The sequence below is a fragment of the Triturus cristatus genome, chromosome 4_1, assembly GCF_964204655.1.
Source record: "Triturus cristatus chromosome 4_1, aTriCri1.1, whole genome shotgun sequence".
Classification (NCBI taxonomy): Eukaryota; Metazoa; Chordata; class Amphibia; order Caudata; family Salamandridae; genus Triturus; species Triturus cristatus.
Genome location: NC_140585.1, coordinates 247,319,885 through 247,339,317, shown reverse-complemented (window position 1 = coordinate 247,339,317; position 19,433 = coordinate 247,319,885). Strand labels below are relative to the sequence as shown.

The 19,433-nt window shown below is 47.2% G+C and overlaps 1 protein-coding gene across 3 annotated transcripts in view; it reads right to left on the bottom strand.

The window, feature by feature from the left end:
• The window catches only part of AGBL3 (AGBL carboxypeptidase 3), a 616,174-nt gene that overhangs the window by 147,168 nt on the left and 449,573 nt on the right, over positions 1-19,433 (bottom strand). The window lies entirely within an intron of this gene.

The window sequence follows — 19,433 nt, the reverse complement described above, 5'->3', positions numbered from 1 at the left end:
CTCCGTTCGCGGAGTTTGCAGAGTTTTTTGCACTCGTGTTTTTTCCTCGCTTGCACCCGCCAACAGTAAGTTGCCGAGCGCAAGTAAGGAAATTTCAACGCTAGACTGCTTCCTAGTGAGATTTCTCAACACAGGTGGTCGTGGATGGTCGCTAACGCTCGTATTGAGAAACCTGCCGTACGCTTGGGGAAGCTGACGCTCGAGTAGAACTTCTACTCGGGCGGAAGAAAGAAGCAGTGCCCGCTTACACTGTGCAAGATGCCGTTCACGCCGATTTAACAGCGCAGGACAAACACATGGCACTAAAAATCAGTGCGAGCGGAGTGAGGTAACCCACTCAGCCGCTAGCTGAGTTATTTTGTCACATAGCGGAATTCGGCGAGCTCCACCCAGGTTTACTCTTAAAAATACCAGTGTTAACCAATCGGTAAACAAGCTTCTCTACTCCAAATCAAATGACTCAACTATATCCAAACCAGGGTATGCAAGTACCTGGCTGCACCCCAAATCTGGTCTGGAAAAAAAGCAGATGTGCCACCAATTACACTATGACACTAAGATGCTAGATACAAAGTTTGCAGCTTAGTACGGGTCCGTAATACTTGTAAACGTACCCCATTGTTGCCCGAGGTCACCCGATTCATCCCGTAGCACAATGTGTATATGGTGTTCTACATGGGCACCATCCTGCATGTAGTTTAAATACTTGTAATTAAAAAACTGATTAGCCAAGTTAATTCGAGCACTCACCCCAAATATGAGAGCCATCTAAAAGAGCTTCAATTTTCGGTTGCACCAATAAACCTGCAGACTAAAAACACTATTTTCGAACGTGTTCCAACACTTGTTACTAGGTAGCCTAGAGTTGCATATACATTCTCTTTGTCTCTCAATGCACCAATCAATAACGCGGTCTTCATACCCCATAACCTATATACTTGGGCTTAGCGCAACAAAAGGCACCGCACCCTAACAGAGGCCATGTTAGAGTATGTAAACATCTTAACACATGTAAAAGAATAAACTGTGTACCCAAACTTTCCAATGTATCCCAAAAACTCGGGGTCTGCCATACGTGAGCTCGAAGTGCTATTTACAGGTCCCTGTCAATTGAATTGTGCCAATGTATGTCGCCTGTTAATCAAAATGAACTTCAGATACCATCTTGAATTGTGCAAGCATACCAAAATTCCGAAATATTCCATAGGAACACATGGAGTGGGTGCTTATATTTTAAAAAGTATTAATGTCCCCCAAACCATAGAAGTCTACTATGCTGTGTACAAAAAGCTCCATTTGCAGGTTCATAGTTTCTTGTCTTTAGTTGTGTATTAATTTGAGCGTCTCAAGTAAGGAACCAATATCTTGTAGCCCTTATTCAAACAAATTCAATTGTGTTTAACTTACTCCAATCACACATAAAATACAAGAATATCAAAATGTAGGCCCCAAAATCAGGTAAAACCCATCTACTCACGTGAACCTGGTTGTGCGTCACTTACATGACCGGAATATATTTAATCCAGTAAAAAAAGACTGTAATTCAAGATCAATGTTTGGAACTCTCTCACCCGCTTTAACTTCATAATTCATCAGGCTTCTGTGCAACGTAGATACAGTTCTCTTTTCTTAGTCCTAGAGTTAGCGCACACTTCAATATCACAAAATTGAAAATTAGTATGCAGATTCTGCAAATCTCTCTCGTAAGGTTAATATTGTACTACCCATGTAGATCTTTCTCCCAAACACAAATCAAGATGTAAACCACATAATTTCCATTTTAGCTGTGGACAATGCATCATGTGCAAACTAGCTGTAGACAGAAATAAATGTTTCAGCTATAATTTGATATGGTCCCCTTAAAGAAAACCATGGTTACAACCAAAGAGTAGTGGATAACCAAGTCCACAGAGCGAGCAGGTTTCCTCGGAGCATTATCTTCCAATACAAAGTAAAATAAACTCAACTGTTAAATCCACTAGGAGCTGGTTTGAAAAAACTTCACAACTTTATGAGTCACTATCATGACTGAAAATACTCCACCCCTTTCCTCTACCCTCAGAAACAAAAAGGTTGTAACTTTCTGACCTGACAACAAACTTTTTTCTGAGGAATTCATCTCACCTTAAATGACTCTAAAATTCTAACTCTCAAGCCTATACAAACAATGACATGACAAGTAACTGGCTCTATTCAAGCCCTCCTTCCCTAAAGAGAGGATTTATTTAAAATGCAACTGAGGGTACCCAAACTCTTCTAGCAATCCAGAGGCTCTAACGTGGCTTTTGGGTTGTCTTACACTCACCTAGTTCACTAGCTACACACAGCTTAGCCTCATTAAATGATTAACTCCACCTCAGCCATATCAATCTTCAATAATTTAAGGTAGGATAGATGACTGATTATGCCTATCACCACCCACCTCTGAGTCATCAACCTAACATGTCTTTTGGTGACATAAGCAGGGTTTGCGACTAACTGCATCCCAAGTCTTCTGCATCTACAATGGTCTGTACCATAAACTTACTTTGGTCCCTGTCCAGTTTGTGACCGACACTGCCCCAGTTCTCAGACTGGCCAGAGATACCGACATAGCTATAACATATGTATGAGGTCTGTCATTCACCTCAGGTCTGGCGCCTCGCGGGAGGGATATACCTTGTATATCATTTTCATATGGCCCTAAGGTGCACCAGTTTCAATCTTGCATTACTTGATCCTTTTTTAACGTCTGCCTCTGACGCACCACTTCTCTAACAACTGGGGTTCTCCCTTAGGCCAGTATTCCACAGCACCAGCGGGATGTAGCAGGCTCTCTGGAGAAATTTGAAATGTATGATAAGCAGTCTACTTTTGGAAATCATCATGCCGGTCTAGGCTCATTAGAACCTCCAGACTTCCTCTGGCAATTCTAACCCCAATTCCTCTCCCAGCCTAGTCGAGCTGTCTGAGTGAGCCCAGAGGACTCCTCCTGAGCCAATATGTACAGACTCAATATTAAAAGCTTAGTGGAGGTTGCCATTAATAGGGTCTCCAGAGATGGGACAGGCTCCAAAGGAAAATTGGGGACTACCTTCTTCCTAGATTCTGGCTGCCGATAACACTGAAATACGTCTAAAGAGGTTTAGCGTGAGTCTCCCTTAAACTCTGCTAGTGAAATGAGAATAAATAACTCTTACTATAAAGATCCCCCCAGCACAGAAAACCTCAATTAGTCAGCTGGCATATAGCCTTATCTTCGTGTGTAACTGGCAGTAGAGGATGATAGCTTAATGGCAACAAGGGAGGGGGAGTAGTTCATGGCTGCTTCCATCCTCTCACTTAACTTATCTCAGGTGGTAATCGTGGAAGCATGAGTGGCTCTTGAGCGGGGTGTGGTAAGATGACGGTGTGCCAGTCAGTGTCTGCAGTCGGACAGAAGCCACCCCGTCTTTTTCAATTACAAGGTTCATAAATAAAGGGCTGGTTGAAACCAATAAAGTAAGTCTGAGTGAACAAGTAATATCATTCTGGATCAGTGGCTTCAAACCACCCCCTCCCAATCCCCTGCTGAAATAACAATGTGTGTTTACCACTTCATTCTGGGCCACCCAAACCAGTGCCACTGCGGAAGAATACAATAAGCTAATCCAGTCCAGCAACTTCTGAGGCATGCCCATTCTGCTAGAGTGAATGCTGGGGTATGCCCATTCTAGGGAGTCAAATGCCTAAGAGGCATCCAGAACTACAGCAACGGTGTCAAGGTACGGATCTAAATCTTGCAGCAGTGAGTAGTGTGCACAGATTATGAGTTGTCGATCAGCCTGGAATAAACCCAGACTGGTCCAGTCTCAACTAGTCAGGAAAAAGGACTGTTAAACGGTTGGCTATTAATTTGGTGAGGATTTGGGCATCACAGTTCAGGAGTGAAAGAAGTGTCTAGAACTCATGTTTACATGCTGATTTTCCTGGCTTAGAAGCATGATAAGGATAGCTTCGCTCATCAACAGTTGAAGGCCGCTCCGCGTTCTGGCCTCCTCATAGACTGCCAGCAGATGTAGGATATGGAGAGCAGCATAACACTTGGAAAAGTTCGTCGGCAGGCTGTCAGAGCCCGGCACCTTACCGGAACGAAGCTCACTGATAACTTCTCTAATTTCCTCTAGAGTAAAGCATTGTGCAAGAGAATGGTGATGAGTGTCCTCAAGCCACCCCGCAGCGGTGGCATCTAACTCAAAGTATTGTGCAATTTGAGAATGGGTACAAGAGCACATTGACGTGTATAACATCTGATAGCATTGTGAAAAAATATTCAGTGTACTAAGAGTAGTAGTGGATCAACTAAGTCATATCCTCCACTTTGCAAACTATGTTTGCAGCACAGGGGGCATTTGATCATGTCCGCTAGTGACTTGCAACGGCACTCTCCTTCACCATATGCTCGAGCATGCACATACTAACCAAAGAATTTACACTTGATCTCCATCGCTTCATTAAATTTAGAGAGTTTGTCCCCGATCTGCCCAAGCCCAGGGCTGTTATGACCCTGGGTAGGAGACTGGTCCAAGTCCTTGAGACTGCCCTCCAGGCAAGTCAGATGAGCCCAAAGAGACTTCAGGATTCTATGCACCAAACCCTAATCGTATCCTTGATCCCTGATCCTTGATCCCTGATCCTTGAACCCTAAGCCTTGATCCCTGCTAGCCACAGTGCCATGATTGAGATTGAGATTGAAGTATATCTGGATTTCATTGTTCAGCAAAGACAACATCAAGCACTGCCTCAGTGCCAACTCACCAAAGAGCTCTTAACAAGGCCATGTATGGGATGATATGGTGGAGGAGAACTGGTGAGATATATGAGAGGGGGCGAGACAAATGCTGCACCGCGTCCACCTATGCACTGACAGCCAGAGACACCAGCCTATAATCAAGCCATGTTCCCATGTGGTGCATAGCTGATTAAAAGCTGCCCTTGTTGGTTCACAGTTTTCTATGCCTCCAAAAATAAAGCAGATTGTAGTCACTCATAATGGTGTGCAAGTGGGCAGATCTCCCTTCCCCTGCAGTGTGAGACCAATGCAGCCGATCTCAGAGTACAGTTCATATTTCTAACCATATCAGAGATTGGGACACAATCCATGAAATGGGTGAGCAATTTGCCCCATAAGCCATCATAGCACCAAGAGTCATCGATGTTTGGCCTATAACAGTTCACAATAGTGAGTGGGGCAGAGCCAGTCTTGCCCCATACTACAACATATTTGCCCTGCCCATCTTCAAGAGTGACCAGCATCTTGAACAGTGCACCCTTCTTTAACCTCTGACATAGGAGGAATATACAGAGCCAGTACAATGCAAGATCCATCTACCTGCAAATTTGTGACTGGTGTCTGAGGCAAAGTGTGTCTCCTGTAGCAGGGCCACTTGTATATGATGCCTATCAAGATATGCTAAAACTTGTCATATCTTGCAGGGGTTGCAGGCAAAATAATCCTGACAGCCTCAGATCATTCATGGGGCATTAGAAGTTTGTAGTAGGACATAGAGAGATGTGATGTGCGACTCCCTGGACACATGAATGCCAGTAAACGTGATGTGGTGGGTGTTACCTTATAGACCCCAAACATCCTCCACTATCCTAACCTGCCACCCCCACACTGACAACCCAAACCTCTCAGGACAATACCCAACCACAAATTTAGAACCCATCCCATCATAAACAGTTAAAAAGTAGTTAACAGAAATAAGTAACACTCTAAAAAACCCACAATGAAGGGTGAAACCCTTGATTATTGCCATGAGAGCCAGCAGTAACCCCTCTAGGTGCGGCTGAAGGATCAGAGGACTCAGTGGTAACACTGACCATATTTATGCATTGTGACACTGCGCTTAACATGGTGCCAGCACGCTAATCCATCTGGGCTGGAGCACTGATTGAGTACTGCAAGGCCAGAGAGACTATGGGAAACAAGACGTGTCACCAGTCTGCAGAGCTCAATTGCAATAAAAGTAGAGGAGAGCTTTGCTCTGAGCCGAATGCTAGTCCGAGTCAATCTACCTGGTTGGCAATGTGCATGGCCCTGAAGAGACCCGACAGCTCAGATCCTTACGAGCAACTTTTTTAGCAACTTGGCTGCCTGCTACAGTGACTGAAAGATATGGGGGCATATGTATCAAAGGATAAATTTGCGATTCTCAAAGAGCGATTTTTAGAGAATTGCTATTTGAGAATCACAAAACGATATGTATTTAAAAATTAGCAATATTTTTGCAATTCCCTCGCATTCCTTAATTGCGGCTCGCAAATTGCGAGACCCAATTAAGGAATGGCTTCCCATTCATTCCTAAGGGCTAAGAGGCCCATAGGAATGAATGGGAATTGCGCACGCAATTTGCGAGTACCCAAAAGGTACTCGCAAATTGCGCGTGCAATTTCAAGGTTGCAAGGGTTCCAAAAGGACACCCTGTTGCACCCCTGAAATGTGCATGTGTGCACATGTGGCACACATACATGCCCTAAGGGCATGTATGTGTGCCACATGGTACCTTGAAAAAAGCAAAAAAGTGCTTTTTTAAAGGAAATCGCAAATTACCACCAACTTGAAGTTGGTGGTAATTTGCGATTCCTTAAGGCAATATCATAATTTGCCATGCCTACTAGCATAGCATTTAGGGAATTGCAAATTGCGATTCTCTAAATGCTTGCACAAACTAAGGAATCGCAATGTTTGCGATTCCTTATTTTGCGAGTAGGTTTAAACTTACCTACATAGCACACAGCTAAATTGCGATTGCAAACGCTGAAATTCTGCGAATTTCAGCGTTTGCGAACACAAGTTACTAGATACAAATGGCCCCATGATGCTTTCCCTGGTGGGTAACCTTTAGACATGTTGGGTAAGGCATTGCATGTTGAATGTTTGTCCTGAGAGGGTGCTGCTTCATAGCAGCAAATTTATACCTAGATTCCTGTATGGTAACAGTGAAGCCTGGGAACAGACAGATGTTGTATCCAAATTAAGGCTGCGATTCTCCTGTGCCAGTCTCAGGGCTGAGTCTCCGTCTTGAATTGAGATGTGCAATAATGGTTCTCACTAGAGCCCGCCGGGGTAGTCTAGTCCCCAGTGATCTGTGTGCTCTCTCAGTCAACAACAATCGCAAAAAGGCCTTTGAGCCAAAGACTAGTAGTTGCTCCACATCTTATTCCGACTTCCCTGTATTGGCAGATACCAGGATGTCTGTAATGAGAATGTTATTCTGGTGACATCTTGCCTCCAAGTCTTTGTTTTTTGAGGCAGTGACACAGTATTTTCTCCATATTCACTAAAGAGTCACCCTTAGCTGCCAATTTTCTTCTGCCGTCAAAATTCTTTGTTACGCCCTAAAAGTCTGCTATCGTGCTTCTCCAGCTTCTGGGAGATTAAATTAATTCAAGAGTTACAAGTGTCCATTTTAAAGCCTATTGAGACTAGACTTCCCTGCATGGCTTTAAGGAGTGACTTTATATCTGCATCTTGGTCGTCAGATGTTAGTGCAGGGTTCTGAGAGACGGAGGGGCCACCATTCTCTGCAGCCATTTTTGCCCCCCAGCTTGGCCTCAAACTGCAGTGCCTGCTGATGGCCATCTATTTATCACGGTGAACTGTCGGGAGGAAGGACTGTGCTGATGAAGCAACCACACATTTCACTGAAGAGTACATATATGCAGAATAACAGGGTTGCCCAAGTGTACACCCAGCATGCTGTTCACCGGTCGGGATTTGAGAATTATGTTCAATATCTCGACAGTCTGATTCACATAACAAAACTAGAACCATGTTGACATTTGGCTGTGGAAAATTAAAAAATAATCTCTGTCATAGGTGCTGAATATAGTTAAATTCAACTTACCTGACAAGTCTCTAACCATCAAATTTACAAGAGAAGTAAGACTCAAAGAAAAACAGGATTATGAGCAATATGACCAAGGTAATGGAAACAGGATCAGTATTGCCATGTGAAACTCTAAGATAGGAGATGGAACTTGGAGTTTTTACGAGCGACAGGCCACAGTGTCAATGAGACAAGAAGCAGGCTTGACATTGAGTACATATTTTGTATATGAACCATTTGATCAACAGGGAGAAGTGAATTTATGGTACAGTTTGCACCTTTTGGGCTGTCCTAGTAATCGGATACCTGTGTTTAGGTAGTTGGCGTAAATTCAGAAGGACCATGCAGGTAAATCATACTTGAGGTGAGATTAGGGCTTTCTCTTTCCAGATGGCCTAATTTACCACAGTTGAACACGACCTTCCTGGTAGGGTTTGTTCATCTCTTTCACTTCTATTACATCAACCTGTGGACCCCCCTTCTTGCACTTCTCCTTGTTCACTCTGCTCCTCTTCTTGACTACACAGTTCAAGAAATCCCTACTCCTCAATTTGACAGTCTGTTGGAGTGGAATTTCAGTCTCATTATTATGAATTCGTCATCCAATACTGTAAGTAAGTATCTGATCATGTACATTTCGCAATAATCCCAACACAAAGGCAGCACCTAATCTTTGTGGGCTAAATCTGTGGAATGGGCTATGCACAAATATCTTTCAACAGAGATACTTTAGAAATTATGCCAGAGACTCTCCTACATTCTGCTTAAAAAACAGAAATCTTGGTCCGGTCCGTGCATGAGGTTTGTTTTTTAAAGATGTCGCTTTGAACCTTCTTGTCCTGGACATACAGTCTAAGATCCAAAAATTCAATATTGTCTCTTGAATATTTGATTGTTAACTTCACATTAAAAGTGTTTGTATTAAGATAAGACAGATATGACAACAGCTCCTCCTCTCCACCATTCCAAATAAGTAGGACACCATAGACAATTTAAGTTAACAATCAAATATTCAAGAGACAACATTGAGTTTTTGGATCTTAGACTGTATGTCCCGGACAACAAGATTCAAAGCGACATCTTTAAAAAACAAACCTCATGCAACAGCGTGTTACACGCGGAGAGTGCACACCCTAGAGCAACCATAAATGCCATTCCATATGGCGAGATGGTTCGTGCTAGACGAAATTGTAGCCAGGATAACACCTTCCAGGCTAACATAGAGACAATAAAAAAGAATTTTAAACACAGAGGCTATTCAGACAAATGCCTTCAGAAGGCTGAGAACAGGATTAAGAAAATAAACAGACAAAGCACGTTAATCCAAAAACCAAAAACTGAAGGGAGAGATGAAAATGAGAATGTTGTGTTTATAACCAATATAATGCACATAGCCACCACATTTATAACATCTTACGGAGAAACTGGCACCTATTAAAATCTGCACAGCTGCCAGTTGGCACTATCTCCGATAAACCCAAAGTGGTATACAAGAGGGGTAAAACATTTAAAAAAATGCTCTGTCCTAGCTGTGTGAAAAATCAGAAACAAGATATGACTACATGGCTACCAAAGAAACCAATGGGGTTTTTTACGTGCGGTTCATGTAATATTTGTCAATTTGGAAAATATAAAATATCTGAATTCCAATATAATATCGAAAGAAAATTCTGAATTAACACCTTCATGAACTGCAACACGACTTTTACCGTATATGTTGTTGGATGTGAGTGCAATAAAGTATACGTGGGTAGCAGTATTCGCAATCTTAAAACCCGCATCCAAGAGCATGTAAGGGCTATAAAAAATAGAGACAATAGATACCCAGTCTCCAATCATATTCATGAAATGCACCCAGATAGACAAAAAATATGGTTTCATGCGATTGACTCTATAAATGCTCCTGAGAGATGCGGTGATAGAGTGAGAATGTTGAGACAAACTGAAGTTAGCTGGATCTGCCGTCTCAGAGCTATCACTATGGGTTTGATTATTAATAATGAAATGTATCAGTTTCTATGAAAAAGAACTTAAATGATTGGACTATGCACAACTGAGGACATATAATGGCTGTACTTTAAAATTGTCCACAATGTAGTGACATCTGAAGTGATACATCTCATCCCTGCTAAGTGAATATTGTCTATGTACACAATGTCTGCAATGAGTACCTCTGATTAATGTACTATCATTATGATCTACCCTCTGAGTGTTCCCTCTCTGGGTGTCCTTTAAGGACATTCAGGGTGAGTAAGAACACTAAATGTAATAGATTCATTCAGATAAGACGTTACTATGGATTCGGAGCTAAATAGAAATTATTTCGAATCAAATAATTGATCTTATAACCAATGGCAGTTATATTCGCTAAATATACAATTTAAGTTTTAAATTTCGGATTAATCATGGAAAGGTTTGTAGATAAGATATTATTGTGGATTTGGAGCCAAATAGCAGTGATTTTTTAAATCTGTACTATTGCCAAATTGTGCGGTCGTAGAATGACTCTATGTAAACTGTTTTGCCAGTACTTTAAAGATGGCTGCCGTTTAACCCAAACAAATGAGCTAATACGGTTTTGGTTTTTTCCTTTTTACCATCTTTGAGTAATTAGATAAAAATGTTTTTTCATGAATTTTCAACAACGAGACAGGGTTGAACTCTCCATCTTTTAACAGAGGAATTTTTTGCCTAATTTGAAATTCGGCATTTCATAATCAATGTCATATATTACGTGGCTTAATTTATAATTTTGCAGGTATTTTTGGAAATATGGAACAATTATCAATATAATCTAGGCCAAACTTAGTAGCTCATTATCGTTTCATTATGGTTTATATCGGGCCAAGATAACGTTCGGCCCAACTTAAGATGGCGGCCATTATCTCGTCATATTGAAGGATATATTCAGGGCGGTAATCACAATGTAGATACAAACATGCCCTGGAATATCTAAATAATTAAACAATTGCCGGCATTTGAGTGAGACTGTAAAATGGCGAATATTGATGTTATGAGATTGATTCCTGGGCTTTTTAGGGCTTTCCTCTGTGCTTTTCACTATTACAAGATGGCGGATACATCCAGGTTAAGATACGTGTGCGCTGAGCGAAATTGATCTCAGGTGTGACCGTGGGCGGGTTATTTAAATGCCGGTTTTCATGTAGGCTATGAACTTGTGAAATACGGCCGGACGTTTGCAGCCCAGGACTGAAATGGTGTTGTTTTACAAGTAAGTGTGGGGATAGGGGCGGAGCTTGGCTCGCAACGAAGATGGCCGCTTGAGCTCGGAGCTCCGGCGAGCCACGTTCAATATCCGTAAATAATCCTGACCCCGACGAATCCCAGAGCAACGGTCGGCCCCAGCGGAACGTACCGGGGTGCCGGGCAGTTGAACGCCGCGATTTCCAGCCCGATCGAGCGAACGGGCGACCTCCGGAGCCGGCGACTCGAGCGGCGTCCTAGGCCGCGGATCCCCGGCCTCGGGTGGGGTGGACAGCCGACGACGTGCGGAGGCGTGCGGCCAGCGGACCTGAGGTGCGTGGCGGAGGACAGCGGCGATTAGAGGCAGGGTCCGCCGGCGCACACAGAGGCAGCGGACAGCACCGAGAGTGAGGCGCCGAGCTGCAGAGAGTGAGATCGGCACGCTGAGAGGCCCGGGTTGCATCCCACGGCGCCCGCAGCGCGGAGGATCGGTGATACCCCCTGCACGCCCTAAGACAGAGAGACTGGTGGTGAGACGCGTTGGGGGCGCTCCTGGACATCGTTGCGGCGGCGGCCGAGACGAGGGGCGCTGGTGAGCCCTGCAGCGGATCGGGAGTCACCACGGGTGAGACGCCTCCGAGGCTGGGCTGAGCGCGGACACCACGAGCTTGGTAGCCTTGCAGCTGGGACGGGGCGGACGGCCTGCCGGACACCTGGAGTGGACGTGAGAGGATTGGTACACCGGGTGAGGACAACAGGTGCTAATTGAACCGCCGAGACGCCCGCAGTGGGCTGCCTGCGACTGTGCCACGGCTGGGTGGTGACGGGGAACTTGCCAGGCCAAACGGCGGCGCGCTGAGCGGAGTGGGGGCACAAGATGGGTAAAGCTGATAAAACTCAGTCGAAACTAAAGTTCGAGCAGCGGCGCCCCCAGCCGCAAACACCGATGGAGGGTGCTACGGGAGGCGGGCCTGACCCCGCGGAAGACGACCGGGACTTGAAGGGCCTCTTGTTGTCCATGGAGAAGGGACTGCAGAGCGGCATCACTGCCCTGGGCGCCAAAATCGACGCGCTCTCCTACCGAATGGACCGTATGGGAGAGCGCCTGGACAGGCATTCGGAGCGCCTAGACCAGGCTGACAGCCGCATATCGGAGGTGGAGGGCGCGCAGACGGCACTGGACAGCGACCACAAGAAGCTCGAGCGCCAAATGCAGATGCTGCAGGACAAGACAGAGGACTTAGAGGCCCGTTCTCGGCGATGTAACTTGCGCATCACTGGCCTGCCGGAGTCCACTGCCACAGGCCGCATGGAGACCTTCGTGGAGACATTGCTGGTTGCACTGCTGGGGAAGGAAGTGTTCTCCGGGATGTTCGTGGTAGAGAGAGCGCACAGGTCCCTGGGCCCAAGGCCCCCGCCAGGAGCACCGCCCCGACCGGTCATAGCTAAACTTCTGAACTACAGAGACCGGGATGCGGCGCTGAGAGTGGCCCGGGAAAAGAAGACACTGTCCTACGAAGGGTCGCCTATCTCGCTCTACCCGGACTTCACAGCCCGGGTGCAGGAGGCCAGACGACAGTTTGCCCCAGCCAAAAAACAGCTCCGGGAGCTCGGAGTGGACTATGCCATGCTGTACCCGGCTAAGCTACGAGTCAACCGACAGGGCAAGTTGCACATATTCCAGGACCCTAAAGCACTTCAAAAGGCGCTGAAGGAATGGGCGAAGGAGCAGCGTCGGAGCCAGGCGCCGTCACCGCGAGGGGACGAGAGAGAGATGCCGACCTGGACGCACGGGACTGATCAAGAGTGCAGGACTCATCTAGTTGGTATTTGGTCGAGACATGCTTGGCTGCGGGGAGGTGGGATCTGAGGGGCACGGGGGGTGAGTGGTTGGACGATATGGTTATGGGGTACTGTACAATGTGAGATGCACTCCCCACCGGACTAGTCGCAACAGGGAGGCCCGGGGACAGTGACTTATCCCCCAGTTGCTTAACTCCTTTATAGGATTATAGAGTATGCTGCTGGGGCCAACCACCTGAGAGCGCTGTTAAGAAGTTGTATCAAAGTGCTGGGAGGGGTCGAGAGGCACCATAGTGGCTCGCTGGGCCGGGCGGCGGCTGTTGGGTGCTAGGTGCTTCCACACTAACGTGTGAGCGCTGAGCGACCTCCGCCCGCGTGTGCGTTCCACTCCGTTGAGAGTTCGAAAGTTAAGGGTGGGGAGGCGGGAGGTATGGGGTGCCCAAGTTTGGGAATCTGCAAGGCCGAGTTGGGGAGGGTCTGCTGTGGGCGGGGGGGAGGGGGGGGTTTGAGTTCCGGGGGTTTGAGGTCACTAGGATGGGGTGCGAGCTTAGCACTACTAGTATGCTCCTGCGCTTGGAGGCGCGCTCAATTGAGGGACTTGCACCCAAGAGCAAGCTATGGCGAACACCGAAGCGGCCATGCCTGAGAGGCGCGACGCACTAAGAATCCTCTCTTGGAATGTACGGGGACTTAATGACTACCGAAAAGCCCGTAAAGTGCTGCACTACCTTAAGAGGCATGAGATAGATATTGCACTCCTGCAGGAGACGCATCTTCCTACTAACAGCCCTATCCTGCGCACCAGGGACCTGAGGGAGGCACATGCGGCGGGGTTCACTACACACTCTAGAGGGGTGCTTACATGGGTCAACGCGCGGGTGGAGCACAGATTGCAGTGCATTGCCACAGACAACGCGGGCAGGTATGCACTCACGCGTTTTCAGGGAAAGGGCATGGATTTACTACTGGTTAATTGTTATGGGCCGAATTATGACTGCCCTGAGTTTTTCACAGCGCTGGCGGGAGCGGTGGGGGATACAGGCGCGCGGCAGGTACTATGGGGAGGCGACTTTAATGTAGTGTTAGACCCGGAGCTGGATAGATCAGGAGGCCCGAGCCGAGCGCAACCTGCGGCAGCGAGGGCGATCACTCGGGGTATGCTATGTTTGGATTTGGTGGATTTGTGGCGCACTCGTAACCCGGCAAAGGGAGGCTACACGCATTACTCGGCATACCATAACCTGCATACGCGGATAGACTACTGGCTACTATCTGCGCCCCTCACTTCGCAGATTCGCGAGTGCGTGGTACTCCCACGAACGCTTTCTGACCACTCGCCGATACTGCTCTCCCTGGCGACGCCCAGAAAGGCCCCCCCGCCGTTCCTTTGGCGATTTCCCCCTTACTCGCTGCTGGATCCTCTGTTCAAGGAGGAGCTAATGGCTGCGATCGAACAATTCTTTGCCACCAATTTGGGCTCCGTGGAGGATTTCCAGACTGTCTGGGAGACCTTCAAGGTCCATATTCGCGGAGTGGCGATGGCCAAACACTCGGGGGTACTCCGAAGTATCCGGCGCCGCCTTGCGACGCAGGAGCGTAATCTGGCAGCGTTGGAGACAAGGCTGCTAGAGGCGGGCGGAGATGACACTACTGAGGAGCTAAAGGCTCTCCTGGCAGAGTATCATGAAACGGCTGATGCAGAGGTGTTACACCTGGGGAAGTACGCCACGGCCAGGGTTTATGGTGAGGGGGACAGACCGGGGTCGGTGTTAGCTAACCTGCTCAAGGCTCGCAGGCGCAGGACCGCCGTCACGCAGGTCAAGGCAGCGGATGGCTCACTGCTCACAGAGGAGGAGGACGTGGTGGAGCGATTTCGGTCGTACTACGCTGGACTCTATGCTTCTAAACAAGCCGGCATGGAGGACGGCATAGGAGACTATCTGGACCATATAAAGTTGCCGTTCCTACCGAACGAACACAGGGAGTTTCTCTCCCTACCTATCGAGAGGGATGAAATTCTAGAGGCCCTGGCGAGCATGAAGGCGCAGAGCGCCCCAGGAGCTGATGGCCTCACTGTCGCGTTCTACCGAGCTTTCATAGACCAGCTCTTACCACACGTGTCGACGCTGTTTGACGATATGTGCACGAAGGGACATATGCCACCGTCCATGCGCGAAGCGCTCTTAGTCGCTATACCGAAGCCAGGCAAACCGCCCGAGGAGTGCAGCTCCTATCGACCGCTGTCGCTCCTCAACGTGGATACGAAATTATATGCCAAGGTCCTGGCCACGCGGCTGGCCCTGCTCGCTCCCGAACTGGTCGCCCCAGAGCAGGCGGGATTCATGCCGGGCAGGAACCTCACATACAATTTGCGGACGGTGTTTGGCGTCATGCAACACGTTCGCCCTGAAGCGCGCGCGCTCGCTGTGTTTCTCGACATGGAAAAGGCATTTGACTCGGTCGAGTGGCCATTCATGCGGCAGGTCCTGACGCGCATGGGGCTCGGTCCGATCTTCCTTCAAATGATAGGGGTGCTATATAATGGCCCCACGGCAAGAATACGCTTGGGCGACCGAGTCACGGAACCGATAACAATTACGAGGGGCACGAGGCAGGGGTGCCCCCTGTCGCCTTTGTTGTATGCCCTGGTGGCAGAACCGCTGGCGTGCGCTATGCGTGAATACCATAGCCTTCGTGGTATCAATTTCCCTACTTACAGGATAACGATATCCACGTATGCAGACGACACCCTGCTATATGTCAGGGACCCGGAAAATAACCTAGCCCCAGTGTTGAGGGAGGTAGTCCACTTTGGAGCGCTCTCCGGGCTGACGGTGAACTGGGATAAATCTATCGTGTTCCCGCTGACGCCAGTCACGACCCCATTTGCTATGGAGTACCCGTTGCACTGGTCTGAGGAACCGGTCCGGTACTTGGGGATCCAGCTCCATAGGGACTCGGAGGTGGTGCTATCTGAGAATTACGGACGGGCCATAAGTAAACTGGAAGACGACGTGGAGACCTGGATCAAGCTGCCCCTTTCGTTATTGGGACGCATATCCATTATGAAGATGGTGGTGCTCCCTCGGTTCCTGTTTCTTTTTATGAACATCCCCATGGTGCTCTCGCGTGCTTTCTTCGCGCGGCTACAGGCGACAATGCTAAGGCTGGCGTGGGCTGGCAAGCAGGCGCGGACCAGCTGGAGAGTACTGACGCTACCTTACCAGATGGGTGGCCTTGGGGCACCCGACATGGAGCTGTACTACCGGGTGGCGCAGGGAGCTCAGGCGCATAGTTGGATACACGGGGGAGAGGCTGTCCCGTATCTCAGACTGGAGACACTGTTTGCGGCGCCGTTGCCGCTCCCAGCGGTAATTTTTGAGCATCCGGACCGCCGCACGGGATTTCTTGATTCCTTGAACTCCACTAGGCATGCCTGGAACTGTATACTACAGCGCGACTCTGGGGCGCAGCTGTATTCGCCGGCAATGCCCACTGCCTGGGCGGTGTGGCTGGCCCCTTGCAAGGAGGAGGGAGTGCGGCGAGCGCTTAAGGAGATGGGAGTGCACACCATGGGTGACATGTTTGCTGACGGCCAAGTCAAGACGTGGGAGGCGGTGGCAGCCTCGGGCGCGGAGGGCACACAATTGCAGCGTTTTCAGTATTACAGAGTCAGGCAGGCCTGGAGGCAGTTGTTGGGGAGTGATATGGAGGAGCCGGCGGAGGTTCAGGAACTGACATACACAATTAAGAATGACAACCCCCGCGGGTTGATCTCTAAGCTGTACAGAATGGCGCAATCTCATAGGGTGCACGAGTTCGCAAAATGCAGACTGGACTGGCAAAGGGACTTAGGGATTACCATTGACGATGCAATGTGGGCGTACTGCTGCACGGGGATTAGACGCATCTCTCTGCATGGCAGACACCGGCTGGTCCATTTCAAATTCCTCAACAGGTACTACTACACGCCGGAGCGCTTGCATAGATATGGGCTGCGTGAAGACTCTGTATGCGAACGTTGCAGACACCCGACGGCTGGCTTCCTTCACCTAGCGTGGCAATGCCCGGGCATATACAACTATTGGGTGGCGGTCTACCACCAGATAGTGGGGGTGACGGGGGTGGAGCTGGCTCCGGACCCGGCAGTGGCGCTATTGGGGCATTCAAGAGGTGTACCAAAGGCGGCCAGACGCTTGGTTGATATGGGGATGCTGGTGGCGAAAAGACGAGTGGCGATGAGCTGGATGCGTGGCCCCGTGCCCACGGTGGAGCAGTGGAAGCGCGATGTGCTGTACTGCTGCACCCAAGCGGAGAGGTTCAGCGAGTTGCTGCCGCCGCGTAGCAGGCCTAAAAACTTCTGGGAATTGTATGAGGACTACCTGAGCGGGCGGGGGGCTGCAGCGGGAAGCTCGGATGGGAGCCCTGACACGGAGGTTGCAGAAGAGGAAGCTCCCGTAGGAGGTGTTCGTGCGGGTGACGCTAGATGGAGATGAGTGGCGGCTGAGTGCGGGATGCGAGCGATACTGCGACTGACTTAGGACCTCAGGGGTTTGGTTGGGGAGGGTGGGTTAGGGGAGTTGGGGGAAGCGTGAGGGGAGGGAGGGGGTTTGGAGTTTTATGGCCATAAAAAGAGTGACTGTCCCCTAAGCTTTGGGGAAAGGAGCGCGTTAAAGCCTGACCGCAGACAGGGGGTCTGCCCCGCAAGCAAGCGCTGAACTGGAGGGACACTCGGAAGACATTAGGTATTTATTCAGTTTAGCACGGTGATGCCCGGCCTCCGGGATGTGGGATAGCCGATATAATCGATTGCGAGATGAGACAAAATGGCGGGCCTCAGGTTGATGGCACTCGGATATGTATATTACTGTTCCTTGTATGCAGTCAATAAATACATTTAATAAAAAATTTCAAAAAAAAAAAAAAAAAAAAAAAAAAAAAAGTGTGGGGATACTTTCTGTGCTCATTTTAGGTCTCTGTTTTAATAGTCATATGTTATAGGAATAAAAGGGTGGTTTATGTTAAAATATAGATGCCTACGAAAACCATATCCCCCTTTAACTAAATTTAATTTATCTGACTCCTCTACCTTTAAAGCCCGAATTATTAACTAAAATAGGAGGGCTTATGCGATCGCACATATAATATGTAAAGGGCATCAGGATATATTCTGCTCATTTCAAGACAGTGACGAAAAACTTGTTATGGGCTTTTTATACTTTTTTTATATGACCCAGAGTGCGAACGCAGGTGGTTTTACTCAAAACGCCAGTTGCCTATCAGACTTAGAATATTGTTTACTGGTTATTGTTTACAATAAGCTTACAATGCATAGAATACACTTTGTTTAGTAACGGTTTATGGTGTCTATTTTTATAGGCTACGATAGGTATAAATATCATACCTCTAATACTGATGGACGATAATATTGAGCTCACCGTCACAGCGCTCAGGAATTTCCATTGAGGTATGGGTACATAGATAAACACTTTTTTCCATGATTTTAGTAGTGGTTTCCAAAAAATAATATATTTTTTTTTAATATACATTTTTATATACATTGTACCGCTCTTGTCTGCTGCTTAGGGAGTTATTGGAAGCGATTGATGAATCGCAATTCCTACATCCTTTTTTGTTCGAAAAAATCCACTTAAAGATCGAAAAGGGACACAACAAGAATAATTTTGGTAAGCGGACATATAGTTAATCATAGGTTGATCTTTCTTAGATTAAAGAATCTTCCCAGAATCTTCCCAGTATATCCCCCTTTTAAACAAAAATGAAGAAGTCTCTCAGCGTACTTCATGATGACATATACTATTCAAAATAGTTTGTGATGTCTCTCTGTTGTAATAAAATCATAATATCATTTGAAGCTGAAATGAAGCGAATATAAAAGAATCTAGCCTGATTTCTGACCCTCTTTGTAATTTCCTAAATAGGATGTAATTTAGACCCTCTTTGAATCAGCAGATCATGGTTTTAATGATTGATGTTAGGGGAACTTGTCTGCTTTCCTCTCTTTCTCGTGTAGTTTCTTTAGAAATTTAATTGCTCATTTTTGTATATTAATTCAAAATACTCATGAATGAATAAGAAATGTAATGGATATTTCTTGTGTGTTGAACAAAATCCATTGTTTTTAAAGGCCTTCCATAAAATTGTGTTTTAAATGTATATATTAATAATTTTGTATATAATTGTATATATAATGGATTTTGTACACATTATCTAAAATTATGTTTATATATATTTGTATGTAGCCCTGAAGAAGTCCGTAAGGACGAAACGCGTTGGCTATTTCGTGTCATTTTTAAAGAAGAATTTTGAATGAAGAAGTTATACAACGACCTGCTGATTTGTTTCTGACAATTCGTCTTTTATAAACATATGTATCACTGAGAAGAGTGCCGGATCATAGTTTGTTTATTATATTCTGTATCAAAGTCATGGTCATCTTCATCCTAGTGTGGAAATTTAGCGTGCAAACTGAACATTATCTGCGCCATCTTGCCTCTCCCCAGCGCCACGCACAGCGAATGCACGGCCGCCATTTTAGGCACCCCACTCTCT